This window comes from Bufo bufo, chromosome 3, assembly GCF_905171765.1.
Source record: "Bufo bufo chromosome 3, aBufBuf1.1, whole genome shotgun sequence".
NCBI lineage: Eukaryota > Metazoa > Chordata > Amphibia > Anura > Bufonidae > Bufo > Bufo bufo.
The window spans coordinates 615,399,401-615,425,865 of NC_053391.1; positions in this window are offsets into that span (position 1 = coordinate 615,399,401).

Consider the following 26,465-nt stretch of genomic DNA (forward strand, 5'->3'; position numbering starts at 1 on the left):
ATCACCACTCTGTGGTCTCCTCATGCTGATGCCACCTCACCACTCTGTCACTGGGCCACTCTGTGGTCTCCTCATGCTTCTGTCACCTCACCACTCTGTCACTGGGCCATTCTGTGGTCTCCTCATGCTGCTGCCACCTCAACACTCTGTCACTGGGCCACTCTGTGGTATCCTCATGCTGCTGCCACATCACCACTCTGTGGTCTCCTCATGCTGCTGCCACCTCACCACTATGTCACTGGGCCACTCTGTGGTCTCATGCTGCTGCCACCTCACCACTATGTCACTGGCCACTCTCTGGTCTCTTCATGCTGCTGCCACATCACCACTCTGTGGTCTACTCATGCTGCTGTCACCTCACCACTATGTCACTGGGCCACTCTGTGGTCTCATGCTGCTGCCACCTCACCACTATGTCACTGGCCACTCTCTGGTCTCTTTATGCTGCTGCCACATCACCACTCTGTGGTCTACTCATGCTGCTGCCACCTCATCACTATGTCACTGGGACACTCTGTGGTCTCCTTATGCTGCTGCCACCTCACCACTCTGTGGTCTCCTTATGCTACTGCCACCTCACAACTATGTCACTGGGCCACTCTGTGGTCTCCTCATGCTGCTGCCACCTCACCACTATGTCACTGTGCCACTCTGTTGTATCCTCATGCTGCTGCCACCTCACCACTCTGTGGTCTCCTCATACTGCTGCCACATCACAACTCTGTGGTCTCCTCATGTTGTTGCCACATCACCACTCTGTGGTCTCCTCATGCTGATGCCACCTCACCACTCTGTCACTGGGCCACTCTGTGGTCTCCTCATGCTGCTGCCACCTCACCACTATGTCACTGTGCCACTCTGTTTTCTCCTCATGCTGCTGCCCCCTCACCACTCTGTGGTATCCTCATACTGCTGCCACATCACAACTCTGTGGTCTCCTCATGTTGTTGCCACATCACCACTCTGTGGTCTCCTCATGCTGATGCCACCTCACCACTCTGTCACTGGGCCACTCTGTGGTTTCCTCATGCTGCTGCCACCTCAGCACTCTGTCACGGGGCCACTCTGTGGTATCCTCATGCTGCTGCCACATCACCACTCTGTGGTCTCCTCATGCTGATGCCACCTCACCACTATGTCACTGGGCCACTCTGTGGTCTCATGCTGATGCCACCTCACCACTATGTCACTGGGCCACTCTGTAGTCTCCTCATGCTGCTGCCACATCACCACTCTGTGGTCTACTCATGCTGCTGCCACCTCATCACTATGTCACTGGGCCACTCTGTGGTCTCCTCATGCTGCTGCCAACTCACCACTCTGTCACTGGGCCACTCTGTGGTCTCCTCATGCTGCTGCCACCTCACCACTCTGTCACTGGGCCACTCTGTGGTCTCCTCATGCTGCTGCCAGCTCACCACTATGTCACTGGGCCATTCTGTGGTCTCATCATGCTGCTGCCACCTCACGACTAAGTCACTGTGCCACTCTGTGGTCTCCTCATGCTGCTGCCACCCGCCCCACTCTATGACTAGGCCACTATTTTGCCTTTTTAGCCTGGCTGACATCATCATTTATTTGACCCTTCTTCTGATCTGTCAGAAGGAAGGAAAAATGAGACGCACAACGGATCCTGTCTATGTAGCAGCTGTAAGGCCTATATGACATGGTCCCTATTTTGCATCTGAATTGGCTTATGATTTGGTAGCCAAAAACAGGAGTGGGTACAAAACACAGCAGACATGCAAATATTCCATTCACATGTCATCTCTGTTTTGGATCCACTCCTTTTTGGCTTTAGCAATACTGATAGATTACTGAGCAAATGCTGATCGAGTGAAGGCGGATGCTCAACAGACAGAATCCGTTTTTTGGGGGTTATTGTTCTGATGGATAGAGGAAGGGCAAAATAATCAGTGACGTCAACACAAGCTTACTGCTGACACCCTCTCCACTCTGTCAGGAAGGCTCTACTTGTATAAGCATTTAATAGAACAGATTCTGTAGACATCTATGTGGAATCAGCTGACGATGGAGTAAAAGGAGTGCGTTCTTTCACGCTATAGTAGGATCTTGGGTCTCTGCACGGTTCTTTATACCTGATGCTAACATTGACCTGTAAGGCTGAGTTCCCACTTGAGTTATTTGGTCAGTTTTGGCCCCATAACTGCCCAAATAAGTGAAGTGTGCAGTGATTCTAAGAGCGATGCCTGTCATCTGCGTGTCATACTGACTGACAGTATTGTTTCATTACCACAGCAGACTCCCTATGTGTGTTTCTGCAAGGCACAGTGTTCTACACCACTATTCAGGCTCTCTGCAGCCAGGAAATAGCTGTTTTTTAACGGGATTCGCCACAAATAAATTTGGATCGAATCTTTTTGGAAAATTTGGTGAACCAACAGAATCAAATTTTTGAGAAATTCGTTCATCTCTAGTTATGAATATCTGTGAAACCTGAGGGACAAAATTGTAGCTCCACAATGACTAAAAATGGCTGTTGGAATTTAACTACTTACTGGATCCAGCTACATAAAGAAAAAGTGGTCAAGAGAATAACTGGCTGACAAAATATTGCACACTGAGAAGAAAAAAATATAGAAACTTTTCTTGCCCTAGTGGAACAATTCTCCAGGCCCGGTGAAGCTGAGAGTGCTTGACCTGTCCTCTCATGACTATACTGATAAAGCCAGAGCTGCATGTGGTGGGACAACATAATGTTGTAGTGATAACACAATGGTGGCAACTGGCAACCATGGGTGCAATGTTCCTTCCCTTCTCTGCTGGGCAAAGGAAACACAGTGAAGATGCCGGAAGCTAGAAGTGTCAAGTGGTTCCACTATTTGTACCTTATTCAACAACATTCACATACCATCAACTATCAACTAATGGCATGGATTAGACTTTTTAAGACCGTGTGTCCTATCAAAGGGTCCTTTAACATGAGTAGTTAATTCCTGTTACGAGCACCGACTGACAATACAGCAAGTCTATTAGCATTTGTAAAAAGGAGCTCCAAGGGTCCTTTTACAAAGACTGATGTGTCAAGCAATTATTGGGAACGGACAAGACATTCCCGGTTATTGCCTGATCATCAGCGGAGATGAGAGTTGTATTACATGCAGCAATCACCTTAGTTTTATGGGTTCAAGTGATCAATACAGTGCTCATTTGTTCCCGTAGGAAATCATTATTCCTGCGCAGCAGGTCGTTGTTAAGACAGCATGATTTGCTGCACAGGAACAATGGTTTTTGGTGTCGGCTCAAATACAAGTTAACCCGATGAAGGAGAGCGTTCATTGGGTGGTCATTGGCATCTTTTACACAGGCCAATTATTGAGAAGAGCATTTATACAACCGCTCAACCCCGATAATCGGCCTGATTATCGGTCTGTGTAGATGGAACTTTACACTTGTTAATTGTCGGAGTTGCGCAGCGGTTTATAATTTACGATCATTTATGCAACCATTGGTTTTCATTAGGGTCCATTCACACGTCCGCAAATGGGTCCGCATCCGTTCCGCAATATCGGTAATGGATGCGGACCCATTCATTCTCTATGGGGCCGGAAGAGATGCGGAGAGCACATTATGTGCTCTCCACATCCGCATTTCTGGAGCGTGGCCTGGAACTTCCGGGCTTCAGCCTCGAAGTTCTGGGCCGCGACTCCGCAAAAAAATAAAACATGTCCTATTCTTGTCCGCAATTGCGAACAAGAATAGGCAGTTTTATGGGGGGTGCCGGCCGGGTGTATTGCGGATCCGCAATACACCACGGACGTGTGAATGGACCCTTACTGTCAGCAGCACATGCCCTGTTTACACAGTGAGATGTGATGCCAACAGACAGTCAGTTGTGGTTGTTTGGCCAGTAATCAACACATGTAAAATGCCTTAAGCTGTTTCTGTAAGACGCTCTGTTTATGCCTCAGTCTTCATATATTTTTCACCACTTGTGTAAAACTGAAATAGGTTTAGGTATTTAGGCAAGATTACGTAGTGAAGGTCAAAATAAACGTCCAATATGAAAGCTATTTGAAAACTATGATTTCTGTCAAAACATTCTTACATTACAAGGTCTTGTGAAGATCGTTAGTCATTTTTCAGGTTCAGCAGAGGCTCAGGCTTCCTTAAGGCCATTGTTCTGGTTTATTGTTGAACAGGAAAAAAAACTCTCTGCCATGTGCATAAAAAAGATTTATGTAATGCTGTTAAACTAATGGAGCAGTGAGGTATCAGCAGCAATCTCTTCTGAATTTTCCATGCCAGGCAGCACTGTGTAGGACAATGTATAGCTGCACTAGGTAGAACAGGGAATGGGAACATAACAGTGGCATAGCTATGGGGGGGGGGGTAAAGTTAGCAGTTGTCCCCAAACCTTCTCCTCTATATGAAGACTCCAGGATCATAAATAGCACATGGTAGATGGAGGGTTATGTTACAGATTTTGTATTTGGGCCCTGGAGATTCACAATATGCCTCTAACCTTAGCTGTGTTTAGGAGTAAAAAATGTAAATAGGTTATGTTTTATATATTTTATATATATATATATATATATATATATATTTTATATAATATTTTATTTTATATATATATATATATATATATATATATATATTGTGACACAGTGAGGCAAGTGTCTGGCAAGGCAGGTATTTTCCCCCCAGCATGTGCGGCTGGGCTGGTTTCCAGCCAGGTGAGGTCAAATACCGGACCGGAGTTTAAGTGCTGGTCCGGGGTTTTGGCAGCACCTGGCTGTCCTTAAATAGGCAGCTGGGCTCAGCAGAGGGGTCTCTGTTTTTGGGATCTGAGGCTTTGTGCCGTGCTGGAGGGCTGAGAGCCGCACGCTGGGGAAACACTGACGTTTTGAGTTAAGAACTTGTATTTTGCCTCTGTACTGCGCCCGCTTACCCTATCTACCAGAGCGAAACCCCACTATATATATATATATATATATATATATATACACTGCTCAAAAAAATAAAGGGAACACTTAAACAACACAATGTAACTCCAAGTCAATCACATTTCTGTGAAATCAAACTGTCCACTTAGGAAGCAACACTGAGTGACAATCAATTTCAAATGCTGTTGTGCAAATGGGATAGACAACAGGTGGAAATTATAGGCAATTAGCAAGACGCCCACCAAAAAAGGAGTGGTTCTGCAGGTGGTGACCACAGACCACTTCTCAGTTCCTATGCTTCCTGGCTGATATTTTGGTCACTTTTGAATGCTGGCGGTGCTTTCACTCTAGTGGTAGCATGAGACGGAGTCTACAACCCACACAAGTGGCTCAGGTAGTGCATCTTATCCAGGATGGCACATCAATGCGAGCTGTGGCAAGAAGGTTTGCTGTGTCTGTCAGCGTAGTGTCCACAGCATGGAGGCGCTACCAGGAGACAGGCCAGTACATCAGGAGACGTGGAGGAGGCCGTAGGAGGGCAACAACCCAGCAGCAGTGTCACGAACTATGGATCCGATCGCTCCGGATCCCACAGCTCTGACGTAGTGGTCTGTGACGGAGTCTGCGCACACACAGAGACCTCACGTGACCGGGTATTACCATCCGGCTAACACCCCCCCACTACACTTCGGTAACTGCCACCACGTGGGTTCGACTATCCGGGTCATTGACTATCACACAGATCAGTGGATGAACCGGGTATCACTTACTGACCAACCGCAGTCAATCACCCCCAGCTACAATTCCTAAATGCAATTTAACTAACTACCTGGTAACGTCTCTTCAAAGGCAAGGTACGTTGTTCAGCAGCTTAGAATATGGAAGACTTGGCCACTTAGATTTTATAATCTTTAATAAGAGGTAAAAAGCAGTGCATACAAGTCTAATGAAAATGACTATAAATCTACAGAATAATAATAACAATATAAATAATCACGACAGTTCAAATGAAAGGGAAAAAGATGAAAGAATACTTAGTTTCTCTGGAGGGTTTCAGATGGTCGCTCATATGTCCTTTTTGAATCCTTGCAAACCCCGTTCAGTATGTATCAGGGGAGACCCTCAAAGTTCTTCTGATACAGGGATATGCCGTCAATGTCCAATTAAGTGTCTGGTGATGTTCCATGGGTCTCTCTCCTCTGTCCTTGTGCACAGATTTTTATGAACTCTGCCATGGGCAGGAGACTTACTCCTGTCAGCCAATGGCAGCAGAGTGACTGTGAAGCCTAGGGATTGGCCTCCAAGGGTTTTATGACCCCCATCAAAGTTCAGTTCCTACAATGAGGATTATACTTAAGCCTGTATCTCCCTGATACATCGGCATATTTTTATACAGAATACATATTTGCGATCCTTATTTATTTACATACAGAATGAGACCACACACGGTAATGCTGGGACCTGTAGTTCTTCTACCACCCATAGGTGAGCTACAGAATCACATCCTCTGGTCATATTTGATACCCAATTAATCACAATACTCTGTAGAGCCTGGATCTGGTGTCAGAAAGGGCATAAGTTGATTCATAACTGAAATATGAAAGTGGACTGGTTTTATGCCCAGAGCTAATTAAGGGCTATTAGCTCTCCTCAAACCAGACCTGGAAATTAATGACGTCACGCTCCAGCCAGGCTTGACAGCGAGCTGATCTTTATCTTATAGGACAGAATGAGCTGGGCCTGGTATGGCCTTTATGACCTTTTATAGCCGGCCTCACAGAGTAGTGGTAATAAAAGTGTCCATCTATATCATACTTGACCCAGGCTTCAGGAAGATGAGAGTTCACTGTTCTTTTACATAGGCCATAAGCATACAAAATGGCTACCCAGAGGAATTATGTATGTATGCTGGCACACCTCCCTCTTTTAAAAGGTTGCCTGGGGAAATGGCCACAAGCCTATTCTACAGCAACCCAGCCGTCTCCGGCCGATTCTCCCTGCCGCGACAACCCGTCGGCATTTCCATGTAAACTACCTTTTCTGTGCTGCACGGTGAAGTTGTACTGCTGCAAAATCAGGCTCCATCTCAGCAGTTTCGCATTGTCTCCTGCGAGACGTGCCAACCAGCTGAGGGGATTGTGATCGGTGATCACTGTGAAATTGCGTCCATACAGGTAGTGTTGTAGCTTTTGCAGGGACCACACAATAGCTAAACACTCCTTCTCTATTGTGGAGTAGCTGGTCTCCCTGGCCAGTAACTTACGGCTCAGGTATAGTACAGGATGCTCCTCCCCGGCCTGGTTCACCTGACTCAGGACTGCACCCAGACCAAAGGCGGAAGCATCCGTGTGGACCACAAACTTCCGAGTGAAATCTGGGGCCTGAAGCACAGGAGAACTGGCTAGTGCATCCTTCAGGGCCTGGAAGCCTTGCTCGCATTCCGGCGTCCATGACACCATCCTGGGCAGCTTCTTCTTGGTCAAGTCTGTCAGAGGCTTGGCCAGGGTGCTATAGTTCGGGATGAACTTCCTATAGTACCCGGCCGTTCCCAAGAAAGACATGACCTGTTTCTTGGTGAGGGGTGTTGGCCATCTCGTAATGGCTTCCACCTTCTCTATTTCAGGCCTCAGTGTGCCTCCTCCTACTCTGTGGCCTAAGTAAGTGACCTCATTCATGCCCAGCTGGCACTTGCTAGGCTTAACAGTTAGTCCAGCCGCAGCAAGTTTGTCCAGTACTTGCGACAGGTGCACCAGGTGCTCCTTCCACGTGGGGCTATACACGGCAATGTCGTCTAAATAGGCGACAGCACATTCTTCTAGTCCTTCCAGCAAAGCATTCACAAGCCTTTGAAAGGTGGCTGGCGCATTCTTCATCCCAAACGGCATTACAGTAAATTCGTGTAAGCCGAAAGGGGTGATGAAGGCCGACTTCTCCTGAGCCTCCGAGGTCAGGGGAATCTGCCAATACCCCCTGCTCAGGTCCATGATTGTCAGGTAGCTGGCTCCTGCCAACTTATCTAACAGTTCATCAATCCTGGGCATGGGGTAAGCATCCGAGGTTGTGATGGCATTCAGTTTCCGATAATCCATACAGAACCTGGTTGTCTGATCTTTCTTCGGGACCAGAACCACCGGTGAGGCCCAAGCGCTGTGGGATTTCTGAATGACCCCGAGCTGCTTCATCTCCTCTATCTCCCTCCTGAGGTCTGCCTGGACCTCCATTGAGACGCGGTAGGCGGACTGCTTTGTGGGAGCATGTGTACCTGTGTCCACATGATGGACTGCAAGGTGTGATCTCCCGGGTTTCCCTGTAAAAGTGTCACGGTGAGCCGTCAACACTTCTAAGAGCTGAGATCTCTGCTGGGACGAGAGTTGAGGGTTGAGGGTTAAGTCCACCTCCAACTCTCGAGTGTCAGCTAGCAGATCTAGTAGGGGGTCGGACTCCTCCCTTTCGGGCAGGCTGCAAACCGGCATAACATGTGGCGTTCTCTCGTGATGCTCCTTGAGCATGTTGACGTGTAACGTCTTCTGTCTTCTACCTCCCTCTCCAAGGCCCACCACATAATTTACCTTACTCAGACGTTTGACAATGGGGTACGGCCCTTCCCATGCAGCTTGCAGTTTGTTTTGCCGCATCGGCAGCAGGACATAGACCTTCTGCCCCTCCTGGTAGATTCTCTCTCGGGCAGTGCGGTTATACCACTGCTTCTGTTTGCTTTGGGCCTGCACCATATTCTCCTGTACCAGACCTACAAGCGACTCCATTTTGTCTCGGAACCTGAGGACATAGTCCACTACAGAGACTTCCGTTCCGGCAACCTTGCCTTCCCAAGACTCTCTGATTAGGTCTAGGGGACCTCTTACTCGTCGCCCATACAGGAGTTCAAAGGGCGAAAACCCGGTTGACTCCTGGGGAACCTCTCTGTAGGCAAATAGCAGGTGAGGTAGATATCGTTCCCAGTCCGTCCCTTGCGCCTCCACGAACGTCTTCAGCATCTGCTTCAACGTCCCGTTGAAGCGCTCACAGAGGCCGTTTGTTTGTGGGTGGTAAGGGCTGGCTACGATATGGTTCACCTGTATTTTCCTACAGAGCCCCTGCATTAGTTCAGACATGAACTGAGGTCCTTGGTCGCTGAGAAGCTCAGCTGGGAACCCCACTCTCGTGAAGATCCCCAGCAGGGCGTCCGCAACCTTGTCAGCCCTAATGGAGGATAACGCCACTGCTTCCGGGTAGCGCGTCGCGTAATCCACCAGGGTTAATATGAACCGTTTACCCGAACTGCTGGGGATGGCCAGTGGACCAATGATGTCCACGGCCACCCTCCTGAAGGGTTCATCAATTATCGGTAAGGGATTCAATGGAGCTCGGTGACGGTCTCCTGCTTTGCCAACTCGCTGACAGGTGTCGCAGGACCTGCAGTACTTGGCGACATCTGCCCCGAGGCCAGGCCAGAAAAAATTCTGCATCACCCGGGACTTTGTTTTGGTTACTCCCAGGTGACCAGCTAAGGGGATCTCATGAGCCACTTGCAGTAATTGTTCCCTGAACTGCACAGGTACAATAAGCTGCCTCTTGAGTGGCCCCACCCTACTGTCACTGTGGGAGATGTCCTCCTTATACAGTTTCCCATTGTCCCAACACACTCGGTATTTGTCTCCCTCAGTGTGAGGGCTAGCAGCTAACCCTCTTAGCTGCTCCAAGGTAGGGTCATCTCGCAGGGCCTGCTCAAAGGCGGCACTACAAGTCCCAGCCAGCTGTCCTGTGGCGAACAGGGACAGTGGCTGAGGCTCTGACGCGGTTAAGTCCACGGGGTCCGAACCAGTGGAAGGGGACACTTCCACTTGCTCTTCCCCAATGGAGCGTTCCGCTGCGGCTTTTGCAGCCCTGCGAGTGACGGGCAACACAGGCACAATAATGTCATCACATTTAACATTTGCACAACTTGAATCAGTTAAACACATGTCCGCTACCTGTGTACATACACCCGCCATCCCCTCTACATCTCCTGTCGTAGGAGAACTGCTCCCACACACCCCACCTCCCACCTCCCGCGGTCCATCCCCAAGGTTTTCTGATGTTATGCAAACATCCTTGCACAGTACCTCGGAATGTCCAGGGACCTCCATAGGGACGGGTGAGTCCTGTGTGCTTCCAGGGGGCACGTAGCACGAGACCAATCGTCCTAGGTCAGTGCCTAATAAAACATTTGTGGGGATCTCCGCAGAGACTCCCACCTCCCTTACTCCACTCCCAGCCCCCCAATCAAGGAAAACACGAGCTAGGGAAACATTAGGGCTCACCCCCCCAACTCCCGTGATGGTGAGGCTTTTGCCGGGAATAAGGTCTGCATCATCCACTAGTTCAGGCCGAACTAGTGTGACTTCGGCTCCTGTATCGCGGAAGCCTGTGGTGCACCGGTTGCCCACAGTAACCGACTGTAGGTTGTCTGCGGTGTGTCTTGCAGCTCCATTCACCAACAGCACAGATGATGGGTTGCGGGCAAGCTTGCCAGGGGGTGCTGTCTTCTTCTCCGGGCACGAGTGGCTGAGGTGTCCTGGCTTGCCGCACGCATAGCATTTGCGCACATCTGTCGGTGCTGGCTTGACTCCTTCGGGTCTTTGTGCAGGCCTGTGAAAGGGTCGCTGGACCGGAACCGACAAAGCTGGCCGGGAGGAAGAAGCAGATGAAGAGGTTCCTCCCAGGCGGGACAGAGTGTCTTTGAATGCCCGAGTGCTGGGCATGGCGACGTATTCATCGGCTAGCTCGGCCGCCTCTCGCGCACTCTTCGGCTTGTGCTCACATACATATTTTTGCACATCCGTGGGGCAATTTGAGATAAACTGTTCTCGGACCATCAGATCCGCCAGGGACTGCTTGGTGTCCTCTGTGAGGGGATCAGACCACTGTTGGAAGGTGGTCTGCAACTTGCCCAGATGGTCCGTAAAAGTATCTCCGGGCCCTCTCCGCAGGGACCGGAACCGTAAACGGTAAGTCTCTGGAGTCAGCTGGTACTTGACCAGAATAGCCTTTTTGATGACCGCGTAACTGGTACGCTCTGCTAATGGTAGTCCGACCAGGGCCTCCATAGCTTTGCCCTTCAGTGCGGACATTAGATGTCCCGCCCACTGTGGCTCTGGTACCTGGTACTGCTGGCATGAGGTTTCAAAAGCATGCAGGAAAAGATCAATGTCACAGTTCTCAGACTCCATCACAGGCAGTTTTGGCTTGACCATCAGGGATGGGCCTGTGGATGTAGCATGCCGGTCGGACCCCTGAAGCTGTACTCGGGCCATGTCCAGTTCATGCCTGCGGACAGCTTCCCGTTCTGCAGCCTCGCGCTCAGCCTGGCGCTCTGCCCGACGTGCCTCCAGCAGCCGAAAATATAAGTCCGGGTTACTGAGCATTAGTTGGTCCAGACCATTTTGGGATGGCATAGAGACAGAGTTATGTCCAGCTAGAGGACTGCAAGTCCCAGCAGGCTGTCCTCCTCCCAGTTCATCATCCTCATTCTGGAAGGGGTCACCTGGCTCAGGGGCCCCTGAGTGTCCTCCATTCTCTGAATCCTGCAGGGATGACTCTTGACTCCTCCGTGCACATAACTCCTGGATAAGGACAGTCTTATTTTTTCCATATACTTGGATGCCTTTGTGCTCACACAGAGCTGTGATATCAGACACGCTCAGGACGTCATAATTCACGGATTCGGACATTATTGCCAAATAAAAGATAGGACAGAAAACAAGAGAGAGGGGAGGGTACTGTCGTGAATTATTATTCTATCAAAACTAATGCACTGTGCTTCGTCTTCCAGAATTTTTCAATCCTTTAGTACAGAGTTATGGACATAACTTCATGCACTAATATTCTAAGCCTACAGAATTCCGTAAGCTGCCACCAGAAAATGTCACGAACTATGGATCCGATCGCTCCGGATCCCACAGCTCTGACGTAGTGGTCTGTGACGGAGTCTGCGCACACACAGAGACCTCACGTGACCGGGGTATTACCATCCGGCTAACACCCCCCACTACACTTCGGTAACTGCCACCACGTGGGTTCCCGGTCCACGAGCCGACTATCCGGGTCATTCACTATCACACAGATCAGTGGATGAACCGGGTATCACTTACTGACCAACCGCAGTCAATCACCCCCAGCTACAATTCCTAAATGCAATTTAACTAACTACCTGGTAACGTCTCTTCAAAGGCAAGGTACGTTGTTCAGCAGCTTAGAATATGGAAGACTTGGCCACTTAGATTTTATAATCTTTAATAAGAGGTAAAAAGCAGTGCATACAAGTCTAATGAAAATGACTATAAATCTACAGAATAATAATAACAATATAAATAATCACGACAGTTCAAATGAAAGGGAAAAAGATGAAAGAATACTTAGTTTCTCTGGAGGGTTTTAAGATGGTCGCTCATATGTCCTTTTTGAATCCTTGCAAACCCCGTTCAGTATGTATCAGGGGAGACCCTCAAAGTTCTTCTGATACAGGGATATGCCGTCAATGTCCAATTAAGTGTCTGGTGATGTTCCATGGGTCTCTCTCCTCTGTCCTTGTGCACAGATTTTTATGAACTCTGCCATGGGCAGGAGACTTACTCCTGTCAGCCAATGGCAGCAGAGTGACTGTGAAGCCTAGGGATTGGCCTCCAAGGGTTTTATGACCCCCATCAAAGTTCAGTTCCTACAATGAGGATTATACTTAAGCCTGTATCTTCCTGATACATCGGCATATTTTTATACAGAATACATATTTGCGATCCTTATTTATTTACATACAGAATGAGACCACACACGGTAATGCTGGGACCTGTAGTTCTTCTACCACCCATAGGTGAGCTACAGAATCACATCCTCTGGTCATATTTGATACCCAATTAATCACAATACTCTGTAGAGCCTGGATCTGGTGTCAGAAAGGGCATAAGTTGATTCATAACTGAAATATGAAAGTGGACTGGTTTTATGCCCAGAGCTAATTAAGGGCTATTAGCTCTCCTCAAACCAGACCTGGAAATTAATGACGTCACGCTCCAGCCAGGCTTGACAGCGAGCTGATCTTTATCTTATAGGACAGAATGAGCTGGGCCTGGTATGGCTTTTATGACCTTTTATAGCCGGCCTCACAGAGTAGTGGTAATAAAAGTGTCCATCTATATCATACTTGACCCAGGCTTCAGGAAGATGAGAGTTCACTGTTCTTTTACATAGGCCAGAAGCATACAAAATGGCTACCCAGAGGAATTATGTATGTATGCCGGCACAAGCAGGACCGCTACCTCCGCCTTTGTGCAAGGAGGAACAGGAGGAGCACTGCCAGAGCCCTGTAAAATGACCTCCAGCAGGCCACAAATGTGCATGTGTCTGCTAAAACGGTCAGAAACAGACTCCATAAGGGTGATATGAGGGCCCGACATCCACAGGTGGGGGTTGTGCTTACAGCCCAAAACCGTGCAGGACGTTTGGCATTTGCCAGAGAACACCAAGATTGTCAAATTCGCCACTGGCGCCCTGTGCTCTTCACAGATGAAAGCAGGTTCACACTGAGCACATGTGACAGAAGTGACAGAGTCTTGAGACGCCGTGGAGAACGTTCTGCTGCCTGCAACATCCTCCAGCATGACCGGTTTGGCATTGGGTCAGTAATGGTGTGGGGTGGCATTTCTTTGGAGGGCCGCACAGCCCTCCATGTGCTCACCAGAGGTAGCCTGACTGCCATTAGGTACCGAGATGAGATCCTCAGACCCCTTGTGAGACCATATGCTGGTGCGGTTGGCCCTGGGTTCCTCCTAATGTAAGACAATGCTAGACCTCATGTGGCTGGAGTGTGTCAGCAGTTCCTGCAAGACGAAGGCATTGATGCTATGGACTGGCCCGCCCGTTCCCCAGACCTGAATCCAATTGAGCACATCTGGGACATCATGTCTCGCTCTATCCACCAACGTCACGTTGCACCACAGACTGTCCAGGAGTTGGCAGATGCTTTAGTCCAGGTCTGGGAGGAGATCCCTCAGGAGACCGTCCGCCACCTCATCAGGAGCATGAACAGGCGTTGTAGGGAGGTCATACAGGCACGTGGAGGCCACACACTACTGAGCCTCATTTTGACTTGTTTTAAGGACATTACATCAAAGTTGGATCAGCCTGTAGTGTGTTTTTCCACTTTAATTTTGACTGTGACTCCAATTCCAGACCTCCATGGGTTGAAAAATTAGATTTCCACTTTTTAATTTTTGTGTGATTTTGTTGTCAGCACATTCAACTATGTAAAGAACAAAGTATTTCAGTAGAATATTTAATTAATTCAGATCTAGGATGTGTTATTTTTGTGTTCCCTTTATTTTTTTGAGCAGTGTATATATATATGCATATTGTGGGGATTCGCTCTGGTAAACAGGATAAGCGGAAGCAGTATAGAGGCACCAACCAGTTTGTAAACCAAAAGTTCAGTGTTTATTCACACGTTAGAAAGTTCACAGAACAAAAAAACACTTTTAAGCAAAAAAGTCACCTTGCAGTATTGGTGTCAGTTCACACCATGCGGCCTGTACTGCCAACAAGAGTCCATCAGAAGGCTGTAGTCGGCCTGTTTCCCCTCACATGGGTCTCAGCCCTCCACCCTGGCACAAGCCTCAGATCCCAATACAGATATCCGCTCTGCATGAACCCAGCTGTCTTTTAAAGGCAGCTAGGTGTTATAAAAAGAAAATGGACCGACACCTGCGATCCAGTCCGGTATTTGACCTTACCTGACTGTTAATTAGTCCAGCAGCACACACTAGGAGGAAAATACCTGCCTCCACATACAATTCCCTTTACTGTGTCACATACTCCCCCCTTTGTTCAACCTTGAGGGGGTGAACACTTGCATAAACAGTGCACCTGGGACAGTGCCTCCGTGTTTCCCTGCAACCGGCCTGCTCTGTGCTCATCAATGAACTCAAAGTTCTGCAGTGACCAGAGCCATCTGGTGACCCGTGACTTCCTCTCTTTGTCCAGGTGGTGACAGGCCGCGGCCAACCCCATATTGCTCCTTCAGAGTCGGCTTATCGCCGAGCCACGGGCACCCAGTACGTCTTTAACCAGACTTTTGCCTGGGGCTCAGTGACAATATCACGGTGGGGTACGGAAGGGCGTTCAGGGAGGTCAGAGAACACATCCGTTTTTCGACTAATGAACTCCCTGGCTCGCTGAGTCAGTAATCTTTTCTGTGGCAGCCGCTTCCCCTGTAGCAGAGCGACCGGATTCTCTTCCCCTATAAACCGGCCGTGGGCTGTTCTCAGTATAGGTCTCCCTAACCTTCCAAGGTTTTAGTAAATTGACATGGAAGATCTGCTTCGGCTTTTGCCGACCTGGCTGGCGTACCTTGTAATTTGTGTCTCTAACTTTAAAAATGGAATAAATGGACGGCACTCGCAACAAATGGGATCTATGGATATCATTTATTAGGTTATAAGGATAAGGGAGTTTAAAAATACCAGATGGTAATTAACATATAGTTGTATATCTATTCTATATGATTTTAGTAAAAGTTAGGATGTGCGCACTCCTTTAGAGATTAAACAATTGGTAAATAGATAAATAAATATATATTGGTTCCTATAAAAGATGTTAAATTATGTCCATAAAAAGATGTAAATAAATGTCCATATAAAAGGAAGATAAGTATTAATTAATGTCCATATGTGAATTTATGTCCATATAAGAATTCATATAGTCCATGTAAAAAAGTCCATATAATCGAGAATTCCTAAAATCTGCAGTTCATATAATCAAAAAAAGGGGTCCTTAAGAAAAGTTCATAAAAAATTCATATAGTTCAAAAATTATAAAAAGTTCATATAGTTCAAAAATTATATATACACTGCTCAAAAAAATAAAGGAAACACTTAAAGAGGACCTTTCACTACTGTACAAACTAAAAACTAACTATATCAGTGGGCAGAGCGGCGCCCAGGGGTCCCCCTGCACTTACTAGTATGTCTGGGCGCCGCTCCGTTCGCCCGGTATAGGCTCCGGTGTCTGCGCTCCCTCTGACAGATTTTTTGTATGAGGCGTGTCCCTTGCTGCAGCGCTGGCCAATCGCAGCGCACAGCTCATAGCCAGGCTATGAGCTGTGCGCTGCGATTGGCCAGCGCTGCAGCAAGGGACACGCCTCATACAAAAAATCAGTCAGAGGGAGCGCAGACACCGGAGCCTATACCGGGCGAACGGAGCGGCGCCCAGACATTCTAGTAAGTGCAGGGGGACCCCTGGGCGCCGCTCTGCCCACTGATATAGGGCTCTTTCACACTTGCGTTCTTGTCTTCCGGCATAGAGTTCCGTCGTCGGGGCTCTATGCCGGAAGAATCCTGATCAGGAATATCCTAATGCATTCTAAATGGAGAGAAATCAGTTCAGGATGCATCAGGATGTCTTCAGTTCCGGAACGGAACGTTTTTTGGCCGGAGAAAATACCGCAGCATGCTGCGCTTTTTGCTCCGGCCAAAAATCCGGAACACTTGCCGCAAGGCCGGATCCGGAATTAATGCCCATTGAAAGGCATTGATCCGGATCCGGCCTTAAAGGGTTTCTGTCACCCCACAAAACTCTTTTTTTTTTTTTTGGATAGTTAGATTCCTTATAGGGCGATATAGGAGAATATAATAGTCTTACTTACTTTCATGCGGCCGATTCTTTATAAAACGAAGTTTTATAATATGTAAATGAGGGCTCTACCAGCAAGTAGGGCGTCTACTTGCTGGTAGCCGCAGCAGCAATCCGCCCCCTCGCTGTGTTGATTGACAGGGCCAGCCGTGATCTCCTCCTCCGGCCGGCCCTGTCAGTAATTCAAAAATCGCGCGCCTCTGGTCATTCGGCGCAGGCGCTCTGAGATGAGGAGGCTCGTCTCCTCAGTGCGCCTGCGCCGATGACATCACCGAAAGAGAAGACGTCATCGGCGCAGGCGCCGAATGACCAGAGGCGCGCGATTTTTGAATTACTGACAGGGCCGGCCGGAGGAGGAGATCCCGGCTGGCCCTGTCAATCAACACGGCGAGGGGGCGGATTGCTGCTGCGGCTACCAGCAAGTAGACGCCCTACTTGCTGGTAGAGCCCTCATTTACATATTATAAAACTTCGTTTTATAAAGAATCGGCCGCATGAAAGTAAGTAAGACTATTATATTCTCCTATATCGCCCTATAAGGAATCTAACTATCCAAAAAAAAAAATGAGTTTTGTGGGGTGACAGAAACCCTTTAAGCTAAACGTCGTTTCGGCGCATTGCCGGACCCGACATTTAGCTTTTTCTGAATGGTTACCATGGCTTCCAGGACGCTAAAGTCCTGGCAGCCATGGTAAAGTGTAGCGGGGAGCGGGGGAGCTGTGTACTTACTGTCCGTGCGGCTCCCCGGGCGCTCCAGAGTGACGTCAGGGCGCCCCACGCTCATGGATGACGTGTCGCATGGATCACGTCATCCATGCGCATGGGGCGCTCTGACGTCATTCTGGAGCGTCCCGGGAGCCGCACGGACTGTAAGTATACTGCTCCCCCGCTCCCCACTACTACTATGGCAACCAGGACTTTAATAGCGTCCTGGGTGCCATAGTAACAATGAACGCATTTGGAAGACGGTTCCGTCTTCAAATGCTTTCAGTACACTTGCGTTTTTCCGGATCCGGAGTGTAATTCCGGCAAGTGGAGTACACGCCGGATCCGGACAACGCAAGTGTGAAAGAGGCCATAGTTAGTTTTTAGTTTGTACAGTAGTGAAAGGTCCTCTTTAAACAACACAATGTAACTCCAAGTCAATCACACTTCTGTGAAATCAAACTGTCCACTTAGGAAGCAACACTGAGTGACAATCAATTTCACATGCTGTTGTGCAAATGGGATAGACAACAGGTGGAAATTATAGGCAATTAGCAAGACACCCCCAATAAAGGAGTAGTTCTGCAGGTGGTAACCACAGACCACTTCTCAGTTCCTATGCTTCCTGGCTGATATTTTGGTCACTTTTGAATGCTGGCGGTGCTTTCACTCTAGTGGTAGCATGAGACGGAGACTACAACCCACACAAGTGGCTCAGGTAGTGCAGCTTATCCAGGATGGCACATCAATGCGAGCTGTGGCAAGAAAGTTTGCTGTGTCTGTCAGCGTAGTGTCCAGAGCATGGAGGCGCTACCAGGAGACAGGCCAGTACATCAGGAGACGTGGAGGAGGCCATAGGAGGGCAACAACCCAGCAGCAGGACCGCTACCTCCGCCTTTGTGGAAGGAGGAACAGGAGGAGCACTGCCAGAGCCCTGCAAAATGACCTCCAGCAGGCCACAAATGTGCATGTGTCTGCTCAAACGGTCAGAAACAGACTCCATGAGGGTGATATGAGGGCCCGACGTCCACAGGTGGGGGTTGTGCTTACAGCCCAACACCGTGCAGGACGTTCGGCTTTTGCCAGAGAAAACCAAAATTGGAAAATTCGCCACTGGCGCCCTGTGCTCTTCACAGATGAAAGCAGGTTCACACTGAGGACATGTGACAGACGTGACAGAGTCTGGAGACGCCGTGGAGAACGTTCTGCTGCCTGCAACATCCTCCAGCATGACCGGTTTGGCATTGTGTCAGTAATGGTGTGGGGTGGCATTTCTTTGGAGGGCCGCACAGCCCTCCATGTGCTCGCCAGAGGTAGCCTGACTGCCATTAGGTACCGAGATGAGATCCTCAGACCCCTTGTGAGACCATATGCTGGTGCAGTTGGCCCTGGGTTCCTCCTAATGCAAGACAATGCTAGACCTCATGTGGCTGAAGTGTATCAGCAGTTCCTGCAAGACGAAGGCATTGATGCTATGGACTGGCCCGCCCGTTCCCCAGACCTGAATCCAATTGAGCACATCTGGGACATCATGTCTCGCTCTATCCACCAGCGTCACGTTGCACCACAGAGTTTCCAGGAGTTGGCAGATGCTTTAGTCCAGGTCTGGGAGGAGATCCCTCAGGAGACCGTCCGCCACCTCATCAGGAGCATGCACAGGCGTTGTAGGGAGGTCATACAGGCACGTGGAGGCCACACACACTACTGAGCCTCATTTTGACTTGTTTTAAGGATATTACATCAAAGTTGGATAAGCCTGTAGTGTGTTTTTCCACTTTAATTTTGAGTGTGACTCCAAATCCAGACCTCCATGGGTTGAAAAATTAGATTTCCACTTTTTAATTTTTGTGTGATTTTGTTGTCAGCACATTCAACTATGTAAAGAACAAAGTATTTCAGAAGAATATTTAATTAATTCAGATCTAGGATGTGTTCTTTTTGTGTTCCCTTTATTTTTTTGAGCAGTGTATAAGAAAATCACGAAAGGCAGTTCATATAAATGGTTGGATGGCCCCAATATTAGTCTCTTTGAATATAAAATGATTGGTGATCCCTTATAATAAAGGGTGAATAGGAGTAGTTGTAAATACACCTCTCACCCCCATCGACTATGAATAGAATAGATACGTCCATCAAGATTAAAATACGCTTAGTAAAGAATATGCACATTTCCAGCAGTTTAAGTAAAGAATATGCACATTAAAAACAGACGAATATATATTTTTTTATATATTTTTAACACATTTTTTAATCGATACTTTTCTGTCGATTTTATATCAATTTACCCATAAATCGTGTTATCCATTTAAATACCTATCTATATACTTATTTATATACAACCTAATTCCTATTCCATTCATCTACATTTCATATTTTATAGTTTATATTTTATATATTCTTCTTATTTAATAATCAACCTATCTGAATTCCAGTCCATGTTTTACTAAAATCAGAAGAGGAGCCTACAATCCCCTCCTAATCAATTAATCAATCAATTAATCAATAATGACAAAAGAATATATATGGGCAAAAGGACTATGGCTACTTACACCCACTGAAGAAGGAGCTGAAGGCTCTGAAATGCGTATGGGGAGAGAGCAGCCATAATTCCCATATTTCTAATTATACTGGCCAGTATACTGAAGGATTGCGGATTATACAAAAAAAACGCCATTGTTTCAAAGATCCTGCTTAACAGAACACGTGGCACGCCAACTGCGGGGTTTCAAACACGTGACACGCCGACTGCGAAAATCTCCATCACCCGGAAGTGACGTCACCAGAAGGAAGAAAGAGCACGACGACGATACTCGTGTAACCCACGTGCGCAGTGAGAAGGATGCCACCTACCACCCGGACAGCCGCAGAAGCACATAGGAGTGGTAACCCATGTGAAATCTTTATCTTCCAGGTGGAGATCCAGCCTCAATACAAATGCAAGCTCCCATATAGGAGCATATACAGAAACTATTTACTTGTATTTACAACTACTCCTATTCACCCTTTATTATAAGGGATAACCAATCATTTTATATTCAAAGAGACTAATATTGGGACCATCCAACCATTTATATGAACTGCCTTTCGTGATTTTCTTATATATATAATTTTTTAACTATATGAACTTTTTATAATTTTTGAACTATATGAATTTTTTATGAATTTTTTATGAACTTTTCTTAAGGACCCCTTTTTTGATTATATGAACTGCAGATTTTAGGAATTCTCGATTATATGGACTTTTTTACATGGACTATATGAATTCTTATATGGACATAAATTCACATATGAAACATAGAAACATAGAATGTGTCGGCAGATAAGAACCATTTGGCCCATCTAGTCTGCCCAATATATCTGAATCCTATGAATAGTCCCTGGCCCTATCTTATATGAAGGATAGCCTTATGCCTATCCCATGCATGCTTAAACTCCTTCACTGTATTTGCAGCTACCACTTCTGCAGGAAGGCTATTCCATGCATCCACTACTCTCTCAGTAAAGTAATACTTCCTTATATTACTTTTAAACCTTTGCCCCTCTAATTTAAAACTGTGTCCTCTTGTGGTAGTTTTTCTTCTTATAAATATGCTCTCCTCCTTTACCGAGTTGATTCCCTTTATGTATTTAAAAGTTTCTATCATATCCCCTCTGTCTCTTCTTTCTTCCAAGCTATACATATTAAGGTCCTTTAACCTTTCCTGGTAAGTTTTATCCTGCAATCCGTGTACTAGTTTAGTAGCTCTTCTCTGAACTCTCTCTAGAGTATCTATATCCTTCTGGAGATATGGTCTCCAGTACTGCGCACAATACTCCAAATGAGGTCTCACCAGTGTTCTGTACAGCGGCATAAGCACTTCACTCTTTCTACTGCTTATACCTCTCCCTATACATCCAAGCATTCTGCTGGCATTTCGTGCTGCTCTATTACATTGTCTTCCCACCTTTAAGTCTTCTGAAATAATTACTCCTAAATCCCTTTCCTCAGATACTGAGGTCAGGACTGTGTCAAATATTTTATATTTTCTGCCCTTGGGTTTTTACGCCCCAGGTGCATTATCTTGCACTTATCCACATTAAATTTCAGTTGCCAGAGTTCTGACCATTCTTCTAGTTTTCCTAAATCCTTTTCCATTTGGCGTTTCCCTCCAGGAACATCAACCCTGTTACATATCTTTGTGTCATCAGCAAAAAGACAAACCTTACCATTGATGCCTTTTGCAATATCACTTATGAAGATATTAAACAAAATTGGTCCCAGTACAGATCCCTGTGGAACCCCACTGGTAACATGACCTTGTTTTGAATGTTCTCCATTGACTACAACCCTCTGTTGTCTGTCACTCAGCCACTGCCTAATCCACTCAATATGGACATTAATTAATACTTATCTTCCTTTTATATGGACATTTATTTACATCTTTTTATGGACATAATTTAAAATCTTTATAGGAACCAATATATATGTATTTATCTATTTACCAATTGTTTAATCTCTAAAGGAGTGCGCACATCCTAACTTTTACTAAAACCATATAGAATAGATATACAATTATATGTTAATTACCATCTGGTATTTTTAAACTCCCTTATCCTTATAACCTAATAAATAATATCCATAGATCCCATTTGTTGCGAGTGCCGTCCATTTATTCAATTTTTAATTCTACTACCCCGAAGCTTTGGGTTAGCTTCTTCGTGTCTCTAACTTTCTCTGATGTTTTGTAGGGCCCCTGCCACCTAGTGAGGAACTTACTGTCGACAGGAGGCCTAAAAACCAAAACCGGATCTCCCCGGCTACAGTTACGGACCCCAGATGCTTGATTATAGTCCCAATTCTGGGTTGGCTGAGCTATCTTACTATGCTCCATACCTATCCTATTCAGTGGGATTGTCTCCCCCTCACCCACCAGACCTACCGTGGGCCCCTCCGCCTTGGGTTTCTGGTGTTCTAACACCTCAAATGGGCCAGGCCTCGCAACTGGAGCTTTCCCTATCTTCCAGGGATCAGTATGTACAACGGCCGGCCACAGATCTGGGAACAACGGAAAGTCTCTTCCTAGTATCACTTTATAGTGTATGCTGGTGGTTACGGCCACCTCATGCATCCGCCTGCCGGCACACGTGCTTAGGGACACCAGAGCAGTGGGGTACTCTTTTAAATCTCCATGTATGCTGAGCACCCCGACTTTCCGGCCCATAAACTCAATAGGTTGCACCAGGTAAGCCCTCACAAGGGTCACTCGACTCCCTGAGTCCAGCAGAGCCACCACGGAAGTGACTCCCACCTCCACCTGACACAAAGGTTTGTTATTGAGAGTTTTTGGAGTGTCTGACACACAGACCCTTCTGGCATACCATGACTGTCGATACCCAAAGTTTACGTCCATGGACTCGACCAGGTGGGGACAGTTGGCCCGTACATAGCCGGGCTCATGACACCGCCAGCAGATTATCGGGTTCCGATCCCTAAAGGGCACATCCCATGCGGTCTTTCTTAGCTGAGGCCACCGGGTCTGGGGCAGGTATTTTCTGGATTTGGTTACACCCTTCCCCAGCGTTTCCCTCTAGAGTTCCTCAGTAGCCCCATACCGTTCGACCAGGTCCACCATCTCCAAGGCACTAGTAGGAGACGTCTGGCCAACCCAGCGCTGGAGGGGTGGTGGCAATGCCCTCCAAAATATTTCAGCTACAATACGGTCCAGCATTGCAGTAGGACTCACTATAATACTGGGGTCTCACTGGCTCAGCCGAGTTAAACTCTCACTCATGCACCTGCTGGGCCCGGACCAACACATTCACCCCCAGTCTCGCCAGGATCTCACCCTTGACCTTATAGTAGTCTGCCACTTGCTCGTCCGCTAAATCAAAGTAAACCTGTTGGGGTCCTGATGCCAGGAACGGAGCAATGACCTCAGCCCACTGGTCTCGGGGTAGACTCTCCCTCATGGCCACCTTCTCAAACACCGCCAGGTAGGTTTCAACATCATCTGTGGGTGCCATCTTCAGGTTTCGCCGAGCGGACCGCTTTCCGGGCATCGTGGACTCCCTGAGATACTCATGTCTTCTCCAAGGCCATCACGTGTTGCAGCAGCAGCTGGTTCGTTTCTTGCTGTTGCTGATTAGCCTCTAGCAGTTGTCTGTTATGCTCCATGGCCTGTTGTTGCCTTAGGTTGGCCTGCAACAGCTGCTTCATCATCTCCTCCATCTTGTCCTGTGATACTAGTTGCAACTTAGAAGGCTTAATCCAGGACATACAACAGAGCCCGAAAAAAATGCAACAAAAATATTTCAGCTTTATGCCAGCCTCACTGCGATTGCCCGCATCCTCCACCAGTTGTGGATAAGCGGACGCAGTATAGAGGCACCAACCAGTTTGTTTATTCACACGTTAGAAAGTTCACAGAACAAAAAAACACTTTCAAGCATATGCAAACTATTGTAATTCCTACACCGTTCACCTGATTTGGATGTAAATACCCTCAAATTAAAGCTGACAGTCTGCAGTTAAAGCACATCTTGTTCGTTTCATTTCAAATCCATTGTGGTGGTGTATAGAGCCAAAAATCTTAGAATTGTGTCGATGTCCCACTATTTATGGACCTGACTGTAGGTGTTATCAAAAACCCAGTGTTTAACCTTACCTGACTGCTAATTAGTCCAGCAGCACACACTGGGAGGAAAATACCTGACTCCACATACAATTCCCTTTACTGTGTCACATATATATTGTGGGGATTCGCTCTGGTACTTAGGATAAGCGGGCGCAGTACAGAGGCAAAATACAAGTTCATAATTCAAACTTTAGTGTTTATTCACACATGATGCCAAAAACAATACGTGACTTTTGCAGTGTTAGTGTTACTTCAAACCCAATGGCAAGTTAATAAAACAAAAGTCACCTTGGTGGCAGTTCTGCCTCAGAAAGTTCAAATACAGGCTTTAGGTGGCCTGTTCCCCTCACACATGTGTCCCCGCTCTCCAGCCCAGCACAGGCCTCAGATCCCAGCACACACACCTCCTGAGCTCCACTGTCAGACGAAGGTAATCCTCTCCACCTGGCAGTGCTGGCTGGTTTTTATGCCTGGCATAACCCGGCCTGGAATGTGGGGAGTAGTCTCCCACACAGCACTTTGACTACTCCCAGTAAGAGCCGTCCCGGATCAGCTATTACAGCCATGCTAAGTACCAAGGTATCAAGCAGCAACTGCTGCTGACACATAAAAACCGGCTCTTACTCCACCGAGGCCAGGAACCTCGGTGACACGTACCTATCATCCACAATGATTCCTTGTACCTTCTTACATACCTGGCCCCTTTTTTAAACCCTGAGGGGGTTAACACATGCCATACAGTATACTCGGGAAGGGCATCCGCGTTTCCCTGCAATCGGCCTGCCCTGTATTCTGCGGAGAACTTAAAGTCTTGTATGGACAGGAACCACCTGGTGACTCGGGCATTTCTTTCTTTGGCCTGGCTCATCCACTTGAGAGGGGAGTAGTGAGTTACCAGGCGGAATGTTCTCCCCAACAAATATTAGTGGAGAGATTCGAGTGTTCACTTGATTGCCAGGCACTCTCTCTCCACTATACTATACCGGGTCTCGGCTGGGGTGAGCTTACGGCTGAGGAAGACAACAGGAAGCTCCTCCGTGTTAAATTCCTGAGACAGTACAGCACTGAGGCCTACTTTGGAGGCATCGGTCTGTACTATAAACTCCCTTTTGAAGTCGGGCGTCACCAAAACCAGGTACCCACACAGGGCCGACTTCAAAGCGGAGAAAGCCTCTTCCGCCAAATCATCCCAGTGAACCATCTCCGACTTTTGTCCCTTCAAGAGCGCGGCCACCGTAGCAAAGTGGGCCACCTAACAGTACCATTTTGTGAGGTCCAAAACAGAAAAATATCAGGCTTGTCCTAACTTCTCGATAAGCTCTTCCACCCGGGGCATGGGATACACATCAAATTTGGAAATCTCGTTCAGTTTACGAAAATCATTACAGAACCGCAACATCCCGTCTGGCTTGGGTATTAAGACTATAGGACTGGCCCACTCACTTTTAAACTCCTCAATTACATCTAGTTGCAGCATTAACTGCACTTACTCCGAGATGGTTTGTCGCCAAGCCTCGGGTACCCGGTATGGTTTTAACCCACTTTGGCCTGAGGTTCCGTGACAATGTTTTGCTGGATTGTGGAAGGGCGTCCAGGCAAGTCCGAGAACACATCTGTGTTCCGACTAACGAACTCCCTGGCCTCCTGAGCCTGTTTAGAGGAGAGGCTGTCAGCAACTTTTACGGCGGCAGCCGCTTCCATTGCATCAGACAAAGGGGCCGGAACCTCTTCCCCTAGAAAACCCGTACGCGGGCTGTCTTCCGTAGAGGTCTCCCTATCCTTCTATAGCTTAAGTAAATTAACATGGTCAGGGCCGGACTGGCCTACCGGGATACCGGGAAATTTCCAGGTAGGCCGCCTGCCTGCTTTAAGATGTGCCTGCACTTTAGGGCCGAAAGCTCTGGTGTAGTGGAGCTGAGCAGGCCGGCCAGCCTCCGTGGGAGCGGCGCTGCCTCCCTCCGACCACCTGGTGTCGCTGTGATTTGCAGGCGCCGCCTGTTCACTCGTCCCTTTCAGTCTCGGAAGCCCGTGATCCCAGCCCGGCCTGGCCTGGCGGTCCTGTGTGTGGCCATCCCTCTCTTCCTGTGAGTGGCCTCCCACCACCTCCCTAGCCCGGAGTTGCGGGGCCTAACCTCCCGATTCTCAGCAGCTATGCCGGGCCCGCAGACCGGGAGCAGAGCCCACGTGTATGCTGATATAAACAGCCTGAGGAGCCGCATTCAGCTGATATAAACAGCATGTCCACGGTCGGTACCACAACCAAAACCCGATCACCTGGGTTAAAGATCTGGACCCGAGCCTGCCGATTATAGACCCGACTCTGGTCTCGTTGAACTGACTCCATATGCTCCCTAACAAGAGGCAACACTGTCTTTATCAGTTCTTGCATCTGGGTAACGTAATTAATAACACTTTTATATTGAGTGGGTTGTTGTTCCCATGCTTCTTTGGCTACATCCAAGAGACTGCAAGGGTGTCTGCCGTATAGCAGTTCGAAGGGCGAGAGCCCAGTAGAGGTCTGGGGTACCTCTCGCACTGTGAACATAAGATAGGGCAAAAGAAGGTCCCAGTCCTTCCCATC